This window comes from Rhynchophorus ferrugineus, unplaced genomic scaffold, assembly GCF_030347505.1.
Source record: "Rhynchophorus ferrugineus isolate W39M unplaced genomic scaffold, kcgeb_rfMv2 rfM7, whole genome shotgun sequence".
Lineage (NCBI taxonomy): Eukaryota > Metazoa > Arthropoda > Insecta > Coleoptera > Curculionidae > Rhynchophorus > Rhynchophorus ferrugineus.
In genome coordinates, this window is record NW_027472586.1 from 34,866,865 (window position 1) to 34,878,870 (window position 12,006).

At 34.5% G+C, this 12,006-nt stretch overlaps 1 protein-coding gene across 6 annotated transcripts in view; it reads right to left on the reverse strand.

Annotated features, from left to right (window-relative positions):
- milt (trafficking kinesin-binding protein milt) overlaps positions 1-12,006 on the reverse strand; it is a 120,404-nt gene that overhangs the window by 94,517 nt on the left and 13,881 nt on the right. For all 6 annotated transcript variants that reach the window (XM_076410649.1, XM_076410651.1, XM_076410653.1 and 3 more), the window contains exon 2: positions 2,604-2,706. The gene's annotated coding sequence lies outside the window, so the exon portion shown is untranslated. The remainder of the gene's footprint in view (positions 1-2,603; positions 2,707-12,006) is intronic.

Here is a 12,006-nt window from a genome sequence, read left to right on the forward strand (position 1 = left end):
ACTCCCGAATATATTACGAAATTATTTTGAAAATCAACATTCAGTGGAATGCCATGTTTCTCAACATCCGGCAATATGAATCAGAGTTGGAAGGAAAAGACAAAATTAGAAACAGGTTACGCAAAATATAATATATTATAGTATAAAAAAATATTGTTTGGTATCATGAAACTTGGATAAAAATAAAAAGGTCTAAAGAACATTTACAAAATATAAAATGATGATTTTTGTAAAAAACCGAAAAAAATTGTTTCTCTTGACTATCCTACTGTATTAAATCAACCTCGGATTGATAGAAGACGAACCTGTGTATATGTAATTAAAATGCACATCTCCAGTCCAAAACAATCAAACGCGTCACACGTAGATGGGAGCATAGAAATGCAAAAATCGAGATTTTTTTCGAAAGTCGTGCCTTGGTGCTCGTAATTATGCGCAAAAATTGATAAGATAGGCTGGTGGGATTCAGGTAACGTCACGAGACGACCTCGCGTGTGTGTCTAACGACACGTAGGGCTTTTAAAGGTCCCTCCTGCAAGGGTTTATTTATGCAACACAATAGTGAAGAGATAGCGAGTACCCTAGACACTACACCTGACGATTTGATGTTAAAAAAGAAAAAAAAAAAACAAATGTCCTTTAGTAGATAGTGAAAACCATATTTTCCATATCTCGACTCCATACTCGATAAAATTTTGCCTCCGTTTTTGAAGAAAACAGGGGCACCTGGATAGGTGAAATTTGGGATGGTTAAAGCCTTATGCAGGAACAATTTTTAGACCTAAAATATTTGTGTAATATGCATTACAAGTAAATATATTCCAATAAAACGAAAAACCTCGAATCAAGCAACCAGGAATAACCGTTAGATCGGTGACACAAAATACTTAAACAAACCAAGGGGATAGCCATGCGGATTAAGAGTTTACGTCGTTGACAATAACGTAACAGGACAATTGAAAAGTCCCCAGCCTACCATAGGAAACCACATTTTTTTGGCAAAATTAGTTTTTTTAATTTAACATAATTCCTTTCAAGGGATTCAAGAATACACTGTTTATAGCGACCCCCACAACCTTTCGATGCCATTTTGTAGTACGATTTGTACTTTGCTTCAAAATATGCCTCAGTTTCGGCGATCACCTCTTCATTCGACGAAAATTTCTTCCCAGCGAGCATTCTTTTGATATTTGAGAACAGGAAATAATCGCTGGGGATCTGGGGAATACGGTGGATGAGGAAGCAATTCGAAGCCCAATTCATGAATTTTTGCCATCGCTTTCACTGACTTGTGACACGGTGCATTGTCTTGCTAGAGAACCATTAGTTATTGTTATGGATAATGCAACCATACCACAGCACACTGGTAGAGAAGATCCCAACAAGTGCATCAACAAAGGCTGTAATTAGGGAATGGATTGTAAAATATACAAAAAGTTTTGAAGATACCATATTAAAGAACTAAATTAAACTATTACTATTAGTGAAATACTATTGAACTATTTCAAATTTTCAAGATGCTGACAATTACCAAGGCAAAGTGATGAAAGAGGAAACAACTAAAGGTCATTATATAATTAATATAATTTAACTGTAGGAAATTGTATTATAAAGTGTGAATGCACATAATGCATGTATGTTATTCTTCAGAATATACATGAACGTTTGGTTAAAATGTATGAGAAGAGTAATACTACTGTTTTGCAGATATGGCAAATGCATTAAGGAGAATGCAATGATTAAATCTAGTTTTGTCAAGAAAGATGTATACAGGTAATAACAGAACAAAATAAGGAGAAATACAGTAATATCAAAATGACTTTACAAGGAAACATTGTATCGAAGGAAACAAGAACTAAGCGTAAAAGGTAAATATGTTCTCTAATAAAAGTAAAATACATTACTCAGATATACAATTGTTAATTAGATGAATTAGGCCTTCGGGGATACCACTACACAAAAAAGGGTCCAGAACTCTATCTATACTAGTGTGGAAAAAGTTCAATGTAAATATAACAAAACTAAGCTCTCTAACCTATAAATTATTGTGGCTGTATAATTAATTGTAGTTTTAAATCGATAATATATGCATTAGATATACTTAAAATAAATTATATTAGATAACATTTTTGTTTCATTATCATTTAGATTAGAATTTTGTAGAAATGTACTAAAACTCAGAGTTTATGAGGAAACATTGCGACGTTTTGACGTCATCAATTCAGATCACGCGAGTTCACTGCTGTTTTGAATAAACTATACATGAGTATTTTATTAAAATGTAGGACAAATAATACTAAGATTTAATTATGATTAAATCTTAGTTAATTCTATCTAGAACAAGGAATACAGTGGTATCAAAATTACTTGATAAGAAGACAAGAACCAGAAAAAAAGGTAAATATACTTTAATCAAAGTAAAATACAATTGGGTACAAAATTAATTAAATTATTGAATTATTAAAAATTGTATTAGAATATCAGAGTTGACGTGGCAACGTCGCGACGTTTTGACGTCATCAATTTACGTATAGAGAAAAACTGTAAGAAAAGCGAAACTCTTTCGAGAAAATTTGATTTACAAGACATAAGGACGGACTCACCTGTGATGGTCTCCTGGTCAACCCTAGAAGAGGTTGGGGCGCTCTGGGCGCCACTGGGGCCTTCCTCGGTTGCCAGCTTGAAGATTATCACACCTCACTTGTCCTGAAAAAAAAAACGTCAACATCAATAAAAAAAAACTATAAACCGGTAATTTATTGATGTAATCGATAAATATCGTTTTATCAAAACATTTATGTAACTAACTAAAGTCGTAGTCAATAGCGAACAAATTTGGTACCAATTTTCGGAATTAGAAATGTCTATAAAATACTTTTCGACAACAGGTTGATCAATTTATTATAGCAAAAAAAATGTACGGGTCTGGTTCACTTTTAATACAATTAGTAATAATGATCGTCGTAGCATAAATTAATTTGTTTTTAATGTTTTATTGAATTTAACTGTATGGCTATAATAAAAACTGCAAATTATATTTATATTTTTTAAATTTCTTATATAACTACTAGTGGACCCAACATCTTGCCTGAACATCGGCTTTCTAATTGGATGAAGCAATTCATTTGGACCATAAAAGAAATACTATAAGATTATCACAATTAGTGGCTTAATTGTTCAAAAGATTTCTAAAAGAAAGTCTATTGTAGCGGCACCTACTGGACCTGGTTGTGGATCTAACCATTCTCGAATCTCCATCCAGCCGTTTAGGTCACATGAAACAGGTCAATTGAAAAGTCCCCGACCTACCATAGTAAAACACATTTTTTTGGCAAAATTAGTTTTTTTTTATTCAACATAACTCCCTTCAAGGGTGACACACTGATTATAGCGACCCCCCAACTTTTCGATACCATTTTTGTAGTACGATTTATTCTTTGCTTCAAAATAGGCCTCAGTTTCTGCGATCACCTTCATTCGACGAAAATTTGTTCCCAGCGAGCATTATTTTGAGATCTGAGAACAGGAACTAGTCGCTGGGGGCCAGATCTCGAGAATACGGTGGATGAAGAAGCAATTCGAAGCCCAATTCATGGATTTTTGCCATCGTTTTCACGGACTTGTGACACGGTGCATTGTCTTGGTGAAACAGCACTTTCTTTTTCTTCAAATGCGCCCGTTTTTCGGCGATTTCGTCCTTCAAACGGTCCAATACTGCTATGTAATAGTCGCTGTTGATGGTCCTTTCTTTTTCAAGGTAGTCAATGAAAATTAATTTTGCCGAAAAAATGTGTTTTAGTATGGTAGGCCGTGGACTTGTCAATTGACCTGTTATCTATAGATTAACTTTCAGTTTCGTCCTCTATTTCTCTTCGACGATGATGTTTTACTATATTTTGTGTATGTTGTCATTACCGTGGATACTGTCGCTAGTTAAAGTTTAAACAACTACTCCGCCGCAGAACAAAACTTATAATAATACACTGAAATATAACATACAGGATTTGGCCGGTATGTAAACTGAGCAATACTTAAGCGTCGCATTATTTGCACGGAAGCAGTATTGCTAGTATTACACACATCTAGATGGTGCTAGTTTTATTGCATTCACCGCTATTTCAGTTAGTACTAACCTTCAGAACAAAGCTGTTCATCATATTCTACTCATAAGTTGATGAATTGTGCTAAGAATGACACTAATTTTATTATTTTTAAAACAATGGATCGAAAACAATTTCATGTTTTAATTTTACACTGCTTCTTGATGGAAAAAAATACCGTTCAGGCTAGAAAAGTGTTATAAGGACTCCGCTCCATCAGAAACAACAATAAAACGTTGGTTTGCTGAGTTCAAACGTGGTCATAGAGACATCGATGATGCAGAACGCAGTGGAAGTCCAAATGAGGTGGTCCCAAAATCCACAAAATCGTTTTGAATAATCGAAAACTGAAGTTGCGTGAGTTAGCTAACATCGTAAAGATATCAAAAGAACGTATTAGTTTTATATTGCATGAGCATTTCACTATGAGAAAGCTCTGTTCAAGGTGGTTGGCTCACTGTTGACCTAAAACAAGAACGTGTTGATGACTCTGGGCATTGTTTGTCCATGTTTAAACCGGAATTTTTGGATCGATATGTGATAATGGATGAAACATGGATCCACTTCATTCAAGAATCAAAACGATAGTCATCTGTGTGGACAGCAACTGGTGACAGGCCTAATATTGAAATGTTAGAGCGGCGCTGGAAGGATTATGTGGCTCTTGATGGAGATTACGTTGATAAATAAGGCCAATTTTGAACAAATAAAAACGCGTCTCATTCTCCCTGGACTTTTCAGGCTATGTGTTACAACAATATATACTACTAGCGACCCGCCCCGGCTTCGCACGGGTGCAATGCTGATACTAAATTAAATACACTACAGAAAAAATATGAACGTTGTATATAAAAACATAGCGGCCCGCTCCGACTTTGCACGGGCATAAAATATATATGCCTATGTCACTCAATGAAAACATGATTAAAATCGATCCAGTATTTTTGGTTCATTCATTACTGCCCTTGGCCTGCACGCATTAAATTTGGAGTAAAACAATTCCTCTTCCCCTATACTTACTATGAAGATTTCCTGCTATCTTTGGAATATCTAAATTCATACAATTTTTATTACATTACACATTTTTAAACGCAAATTTTAAATTTGTAATATCTCCGAAAATATTTGTTTAATTTACATGCTGTAAGGAACCATATTGATCTATATTAATTGCACACTGTATTTAAGGTACTTAATTCGATAAGGATTAATGCCGTATTGCTTAAAATAGCTTCGTAAATAAGCCATTTTCTCACGTAAAAAGTAAACAATAAAAATGGTTAATGTGGGTTATCCCTAAAAGATAAACATATACCATCGCGGACTTTTTTGTAGACCTTTTTATGGTGTACAATACTGTAGTACATTAATTTGATCTAACTCGTAGGATTAGGCAGCGTTTTTGCTAATTGCTAAATAAGCCTAAAAAAATAGGTTAATTTACGACATCACGTTAGAAACCTCTAAAATTAGCAATGTTGCCTTAGTATATTATGCATGTATTATACATATAAACCTTCCTCTTGAATCACTCTATCTAGTGAAAAAAACCGCATCAAAATCCGTTGCGTAGTTTTAAAGATTTAAGCGCACATAGGGATATAGGGACAGAAAAGGCGACTTTGTTTTATACTATGTAGTGATATTGCATGGTGTTCATATTATTTTATCTATTGCCTGTAAATATCCACTACCTGGATGATAAAAAAATAATTAACACCGATTGCTAAATAAATGATGACTCCTACACATTATTATTTGGATCCGATAAACCAGATATCGATTAATCTAAAATTCGGAATATGTTATTTGGAATTGTACTCTATTCAACAAAAATAATATTGAGTAATACTTTGGTTTCATAAATACATTCTTTTATTGAAATATATATGTTCAACCCTTTGTTGAACTCTCTGGTGCTACCATTGACCACCCAAGCGTCCTTCAGGTAAGACAGGCCCGCTTTCTATATTTATCTCTGTGTATATACTTATAATATCATACTGATAATAAATAACGGTACATCATGTAATCATATAACTGTTATATCTCGCCCTACCCCCATTCACCGAGCCATAACCACCAAAGTAACTATTAACATGATGCCTCCAATTCAATTTCATTTCAATACAGCTACTTATTCAAAAATTATACAAAATATGACTATATTCAAAACCTAGATGTAATTTAAAATTCGGATTCATCACAGATTACCTGTGAAACATTGCCACAGATTGCATAAGAATAAATTATCAACGAGCAAAAAAACAACCGATAAACCCGGTCAAAAATATATTATTTACAATATTTTTTTTTTTTTTTTTTTTTTTTTTATTATTACTCTTCGTGAGTCCACAATCTGCCCTATTGGCAATAAGTATTTCTTCTGTTTATATTATATATACATGGCATGTAGAAAATCACTTCATTAAGCAATCTTCTGTATAAAATATTATCTTAATTAATTAGTCTTATTCTAATGCTTATTCTAAACTCTACATATGTCCAGTAATCAGATCAGATGGTGTTAAACGTTTTAGTCTACGCACTTCACTATCACGTCGCATATTTAGCTGATTAGCGAGTACATTGGGATGCACTGACACTCTTTCGAAGTACTTCACACAAACACGTTGGATTACACTCGTTATAGGTTCTAGAGGAATATCGCGTTGTATCACTTTATTTGAAATATAGTACGGAGCATCAACAATGGCACGCAACACCTTATTTTGGAACCGTTGAATGATGGATATATTGGATTTGCTAGCGGTACCCCATAGTTGAATTCCATATGTCCAAATGGGCTTGAGTATAGACTCATACAGCAATACCTTGTTATCTAATGATAACTTGGATTTGCGCCCAATGAGCCAATACATTTGATATAATTTTAGTCCTAGTTGTTTCCGTTTAGAGAGTATGTGCTTCTTCCAGGTTAGGCGTCGATCTAAATGCATACCAAGATATTTAACATGGTCTGCTTGGGGGAGTTGGCGATGATTGATATTTACTGGTGGACATGTTCTTCTACGCAGGGTAAACGTTATATGCGTGGATTTTGATTCATTGGCTTTAATGCGCCATGTCTTCAACCATAATTGTATTTGCTCCAGGTGGGTTTGTAGGTTTATTGATGCTGTGACTGGATCTTCATGGGATGCTAAGATTGCTGTATCGTCTGCATATGTTGCCACAGTAGTTATTTTTGTGGTGGGCAGATCAGCCGTATACAGAAGATACAGTACTGGACCCAGTACACTACCTTGCGGAACTCCTGAATATATGGGATTTAATTCGGTATGTTCATCGCCTTGATTTACAATAAAATGTCTGTCAGTGAGATACGATTTTAGTAGCTGATAGTCCGGATGAGGGAGAAGTTTCTTTAGTTTAACCTGCAAGCCCGTATGCCATACTTTGTCAAAAGCCTGAGATATGTCTAGGAAAGCAGCCGAACAATATCTTTTGGCATTTAGGTCAGCGTTTATTTGGTTTACAAGTCTATGCACTTGTTCTATAGTCCCATGCTTATTGCGAAAGCCAAACTGATGTTCTGGAATAATTTTTCTTTTTTCTATTATATAGTTTAGTTTTTTTATGTATAACTTCTCGAAAACTTTCGAGATTATTGGTAATAAACTTATAGGTCGGTAGGAGGTCACATCTTCTGGTATTTTTCCTGGTTTAAGTATCATTAATATTTTAGCTACTTTCCAGATACTAGGGAAGTAATTAATTCGTAGCATAGCATTAAATATATATGTTAATAGTTTTATAGCCTTTTCTGATAGTTCTTTTAAAATTTTGCCAGTAATTAAGTCATAACCAGGAGCTTTTTTAATATTAATCTCTCTCATTATTGTATGTTTAACTTTTTTGACCGTTAATTTCTCGTGCGGTAAATCCATTTGAAATGGCGAATCTAGAAAGCTAGTAATTTTATTTTCGTCATCTTTATGTAGCTGAGACTGGAAAGGTTTAAAAACATTTTTTAAGTGTTTTGAGAAAATGTCGGCCTTCTCTTTATTGCTTCTCGCCCAATTATTTTCGCTTGTTTTAATAGGTGGGTTATGCTGCTGGGATCTCCTAAGCTTTTTTGTTGCTTTCCACAACGAATAGTCTGTAGCCTCAGTTGATGTCAAGTTTTCTAGGTATTCTTGAATGCCTTGGTTCTGTTCGATTTGGATTAGATCTCTCAGCTCTTTTATGGCCCTATTAAATTTTCTTTTATTCTCTTCAGTCCTTTGCTGTTGCCAATTTCGTCGTAACTTTCTTTTTTCTGCTATCTTTTTCTGTATTGTACATGATATATGTGTATTTTTTCTTGGAAATGTTTCAATGTTGGGAGTCGCGGAATATGCTGCCTCCTGTATATTTTTTGTAAGATTTATTGCTGCTATTTCTATATCCATTTCAGTTTGTAACGGTAAGTTTAGAGAGATATTTTGGTCTAAGTTTTCTCTAAATGAGGGCCAGTTAGTTCTATTATTGCACAGAGAAGGGGGTTTATCTTTGATGGTAATTTTTGAAGAAATTGTTACTATTATTGGTGAATGATCAGAAGACAGGTCGAAACATGATTCTGCTTGACACTTTTTTGGATCAATATTTTTTGTAATACAGAAATCTATTGTATCTGGTTTTTTATTTCTGTCTGAAGGCCAATATGTTGGTTCACCAGTAGAGATATGTTGTAAGTTATCTATCCTTATGGCTTTGAGCAGTTCTCTACCTTTTGGGGTTATTATTCTTGAACCCCACATTAAATGTTTTGCATTATAATCTCCTCCTGCTATAAATCTATTACCTAGCGTACGGAAGAATTCTTGAAATTGTTCTGCCTTGTTGTTATGTTTGGGTGGGCAATAAATCGCAGAAATTGTTAATGGTCCATGGGCTTCCTCTATGGTTATACTGGTGGCTTGCAGGTAGTCTTTGCGGAATTTTTCTTTTTCGAAATGCTTTATATCATCTCGAATTATTATGGCTGTACCTCCATGTGCTTTATTATCAGGGTGATTTGTATGATAAAGCTTATATTTAGGAACTTTCAAATAATTTTTGTCCGTAAAGTGTGTTTCGGAAACCATCATAACGTCAATATTTTGTTCAATTACGAACATTTTTAGTTCCCTGGCATGTTGTTGGAGCCCATTGGCATTCCAGACGGCGATTTTGTAGCTATTGGTTTCAGGCATTAGGCAAGTTTGCTTACGACGGTTGTGAGTAGACCAAGCATCGTACTCATTTGATCCATTAGTTTGACCATCATATTTTCTAATCTTGAGATGTTGCTAGTTTCAGTAGGTTGAGATATTGTCTCTCGTTTTTGTGCTGAACCATTTTCAACTATTTGGGCATAAGTTATGTCTGGTTGACTTGTTCTGTTGGGTAGTGGTAGATTGGTAGTAGTGGATTGTTTTTGTTGATGCCTTTTTTCCCTTAAGGCAGGATAGAGTTTCTGCTGTAGTTGCTTGTGAACTGCGCAACCCTTGTAGTTCGCTGGATGATTTCCGTTACAGTTGACACATTTCACTTTTTCATCGCGAACTTTACGAGTACAATCTCCTGTCTTATGTTCTCCTGCACATTTTACGCATCTATATGATTTGCGACAGTAAGTCTTTGTGTGCCCGTGCGCTTGACACCTTGTGCATTGTGGTATAATTCTTTTTATATGTGGTGGTTCGCATTTAATAATATTATTTTCCAATTTGGTTATTTCATACACCGCCTTATTGTTTCCATTAGGTTTTATGTCTATATAAAACATAGGCAGAGGTTTTTTTGTCGTGTGATGTCGTATATTGTGAATATTTACGACCTCGTGGCCTTTTTCAGCTAGTGCTACCTTGATGGTGTTAAAGTCCGTCCCGTGATGTAATCCTTTTAATACGAATTTAAATGTTCTCTCGGATTTTGGCCTGAATGTATGGTATTGGGTGTTTCTTTCATCTAATTCTTTTATAAGAACTTTAAAGTGATCCGCTTCGAACAATTGGATTTTAATTGTTTCATAGCTCACTGTTTTAATTGTGTAGTTCGTAGTAATGGTTTTTAATAAATCATGGATGTTTTTTATTATTCCTACCTTATAGACTGTTATTGGTGGTGGTTTGGGAACAACTTTTTCAGGGCTTGGTTGTATGTTCTCTTCAATTTCTTCCGACAGGTTGCTAAAACTGTTTTTTGTCTCTATCGGTTTCTGCAACCAATAGTCACTGATTCTTGTTTGTTTCCTCGCGATTTCTTCTTCTGGACTTCTCAATCGTTTTTTGTTAACGACTGTAGTCCATTCTGATGGTGGAGTTTGCGTTATTGCTGTTTGTTCTAATCTTATATCAAAGTGTGCAGGTGATTTGGTTGAATCGCTATTGTTTGCCATTTTTTAATTTTTAATATTTTATTTAATTTACTTCCAGAGGATAAAAAAAATAAAATAAATACATTGTTTATTTCACGCACTTCATTTTTCACTTACGTTATTTTAGCACTAGTTTTTTACTATAAATACTATAAATGAATTTCAAAAGGACTGTTGTAAAATAAGATGAAATTATTTTAAACACTAATAAAAATGAGATGCAGACCTTTTGTCTGGTCACGTAAACACGTATTCACTACACTTTAGGTCCACTGAGAGACGGATAGCCGCATCTGTTATGCGTTTTTAACACTCAATTAAATAACCGTAATAAAATACTGGGTTTTTTTAAAGAAAGGTATCTTTTTATAGCTTGGACCGTATTGAAAATACGTCTTCACCCTACGAAGGTTGGAACTGAACTCATTTACAATATAACCGATAAATTGATGCATAGCGATGTTTGTCACTTCAACTAATCAACACAATTCTGCATTTTCAGGCAAAATTTGTGAAATTAATTACAAGTAGTATATATGAAATTAGAATGAAGATATCCGCAATCACCTCACATAAAAATTCCTTGAATACGTATAATGAATACTTAGGTATATATAAATATAATTGATGGGAATTTCGCAAAAATATCGAAAAAAATTCAGATGAGTGATAATCCGCAAAGGTTGAGGTCTCTTGAGTACTTTATGCATTCACTGAATAACATTTTTGTTTGAGGAGTTTTCTTATTCGGACGTGTGCAGTGCGAATCTGGATTGTGAAAAGAAACCCAGGATGGGGTAAATCCAAAAGATGGGAAGATGGGGCCCATATCAATTAAATGACAGGCAAATGGAAAATCGAAAAATTGTCTGTGAAACCCTACTCCTATCAATTTTTCGAATCAATGGGACATGCTCTTGCAGAGCAACACCTCGTCCATCTCTAAGAAATACGCTCGATTTTGGGATGGCATTCATGAATTGTCTGAAAGATAGACCAGATGTATAGAATCAAATGGCTAATACCTTGAATAAATCAATTTTTCCATTATTTTGGAAAAATTATGTAGTTTTTTCCGAAAAAAAAAACTGTAATGACTTTACAGTAAAACTGAAAAATCATCTATGAAATTCTGCTTCAAATATATGATTGCAAGTCATTTTTGCATAGAATAGTGACGGATGATGAAAAATGAATTTATTTTGAAAACTATAAGCGCAAAAAATCATGTTCAATACCCGGCGAAGCCGGCCGATCATCTCCAAGACCAAACAGTTTTGGTCGCAAGACAATGCTTTGTGTTTAGTAGGACCAGAGTGACCTTGTGTATTTCGAACTGTTAAAACCTAATGAAGCAGTTAACAGTGATCACAACAGACAACAAATGATCAATATGAATCATGCATTGATCGAAAAACGTCCAGAATGGACCCGAAGACACGGTAAAGTGATTTTACAACACGGTAACGCGTCGTCTCATAGAGCAAAACCGGTCAGGGAAGCGTTGAAAGTACTTGGATGGGACTTATTATCGCACCT